The following is a 2,991-nucleotide window of genomic DNA, read 5'->3' on the forward strand; positions in this document are numbered from 1 at the left end:
TGGATGGGGCTGGGAGCAGCCTGGGACAATGGAAATCCCTGCCCGTGGGATGGGATGAGCTTTAAGGTCCCCCCAACTCCAAACCCCACCATTCCATGATTCCATGAGCTGGCTCCTCTGCTACTGCTCCTTTGGGATCAATTCCAGAACTTCTGGCTCTGCCTCAAGGCCATGAATGAKGTTTGACTTTCTTTACAGCAAGCTTGGAATGAGTTTGCTCCCTCTAACTTGGTTAAATCCGAGGAAAATGGGATGAGGAGGGATGAGAAGCTCAAGACGGAGCAAACCCACAATGGGTTGTCCACAGGGACACAGCTGCACACCCAGGGGCTCTCCCTCACTCTGGGAATCACCAGAAGCTCCAGAGGTTTGGGAAGGGTGGGAATCAGCTGGCACTGCTGTCGTCAGCTGTGGGGAAAACCAGCCCAGCAGGAAGGTACCGGGGCTGAGCGGAGCTTATTGGGGCCTCACACCGTAACACGGGCACCGGGGATGAGGAAACGAGATAAAGAAATCACTCAGGGCTGCTGCAGCCTGAGAAACTTCCTGGCCAGGGGAGGCAGAGCTGGGGCTGGGGGGCTGGGGGTAGAAAATTGAATTATTTCAGAGAAAGTGACAGAAAAGTCCTTCTCAGTTCTCATTCTCAGCACAGAAGGTCCCCCTGCCCCTGTGTTTGGTTCTTTTCCTGAGTTTAGGRTATTTCTCAGGTCATTGGGAAGAACTCTCCCCTCCCAGCCTTCYCCAGGTGCAAATTCCCAGGAGCCTGGAGAGGACATTTGGACAGATCCTTCCTGCACCACTGTGGGGCTCTGATCTTTGCTTCTCCTGGCMGTGCCACCACCAAAAGTGTTTTCTGGGCAAAAAATGTCTCTGCTGGGAGMTTTTCCTTCTGGAAAGGGTGCTCAGGCCTTGGCAGGGGCTGCCCAGGTGTCCCAGGAAGGGCTGGAGGTGGCACTGAGTGCTCTGGGCTGGGGACAAGGTGGGCATYGGGCACAGCTGGGACTTGGTGATCTTGGAGCTCTTTTCCACCCTCAGGGATTCTGGGATTCTGGAATCTACTAAAAATGTTCTCAGGACCCTCTGAGGTAGTTGAGGTCAGTGGAGGAAAAGCCAAAGCTTCAATGATATTTTTGCTGCAGGAAYGCTCTGCCCAAGGAGATCAGACAGGTCAGGGTTTCTACACTTTAAATACTGGGAGGGTGAACAAACCTCCAGTGAYGTGGTGATTCCAGGCCAGGCTGGAGCAGCCTGGGACAGTGGGAGGTGTCCCTGCCCATGGCTGGGGTGGCACTGGATGGGCTTTMAGGTCCCTTCCAATCCCARTGAGGTCCATTCCTTCCCAATGTCYAGCCTGGCCTTGKGCACTSMMAGGGATCCAGGAGCAGCCACAGCTTCTCTGGGCAYCCTGTGCCAGGAGTGGAGCTGAGTTTGGAGCTTCCCTCATCCCCTGGGAATGATAAACCCCAGCTCTGGTCACTGCTGACCCAAATTTCCCATGTCAGGTCACCAAAGCAGCGAGCGCTGACTGGGGCTGACCCACCCAAAAATCCCATCCCCAAATCTCAGCTCCCCATCCCCAATCCTGTGCTGAGCGCTCCCAACTCCTCTGCAGGACGGGAATCCCATTAAATCTCACTCTGGGGGTCGGGAGCATCCCCACCCAGCCCCTTGCAGCTATCAGCACGTTTTTCATTTAACTTCGGGRTTTTTCCAATCTAAACTGCCTTTCAGTGCAGATCTTTTCCCAGTAAATGCCCGCAGCTCCGGTGCCTTTACTGCATCACTGCCGAGGGAGGCTTTGGGTCCTGTCAGAGCTGCTGCAAAYGCACCCCCCAATTTTAGGGGTCTGGACCATTTCTGGATGTCAATGCCCCCCTGGGCAGGGTTTTCCTGGAAGCTCATCCCCTGTGGGGTGACCCAGGAAACCTCGATCCGGGGTCCCTTGTTGGGGTTTGGGGTGCACTGAGGGTCCCACCCCAAAGGGACCGGCCCAGCCCTTTGGGGACCTCGCTGTGGGGTGGGGGGACACCCTTGGGACGGGTCCACTCCTGTCCCAGGGGCTGAGCCCAGCCCGGGGCACGCAATGATCCTGAAACGCTGAATTAATTCGGGATTATTCCTCCCTGAATCGCTCTCTGAATTGTTTCTTCTCTTGTTCAGGGAGCTCCAAAAGGGACGGTTTGCACAACCCTGATTTTGAGGGGTTCCCACATCAAAAACAAAGATCTGGACAGAAACACGTCCAGCATCCTTCATCCATTCCTGCACCAGGGCAAAGCASCAGCAACTTTCCTTAGGAAAAAGGAAAATTTGTTGAGAGAAAAAAGTGCATTTGCTGCTCCCCATCCTTATTTCAGCATTTGTTCCCTCAAAACAACAATTTAAATCTATCTAATTTATGAATTTGTTTAATTAAATCTATTTAATTTAGTTTATCTATTTAATGAAATTTATTTAATTGGATCTATTTAATTAAATATTTTTTTTTAAAAAAAATAATATTAAGGCTTTTTTAATGTTAAATAAATTTAATTATTTAATTAAATCGATTTAAATTTTAGAAAAAAAAAGACTCCCAGGAATACAATTTCAAGGGAGCTGCAAGGGCCTGTGCTGGGAAATGTCCTTTGTCACCTTCCCRAGAAAACTTCCTGAGGGATCCCATCACTCCACAGGTGGTGATTGAACTGGGGGAAATGAAATCCGTGGCTACTGACAGATCTGGGAGGGCAAAGGGAATTTTMATCTGGAGCTGGAGCTCTATAAAAAATGTATTAAATTATCAAATAATCCTCTCCCTGTCACGGGGGTTCTCAGGTGCCCCCAAAGTCAAACAGAAGTCACAGAGATGGTTCTGGAAAAAGGGATCTGCTCTCATGGAGCTTGGGCTGGAAATGCCCCTGGAATGAGGAGGAGTGGGAGAGCCTGGGATCCCCTAAAACTGACCATGAAATGATTTGGGATTGGAAGGGACCTTAGGGATTGTCCCAT

The sequence above is a fragment of the Malurus melanocephalus genome, unplaced genomic scaffold (genome assembly GCF_030028575.1).
Source record: "Malurus melanocephalus ecotype Western Australia unplaced genomic scaffold, MMel_1.1 scaffold_861, whole genome shotgun sequence".
NCBI lineage: Eukaryota > Metazoa > Chordata > Aves > Passeriformes > Maluridae > Malurus > Malurus melanocephalus.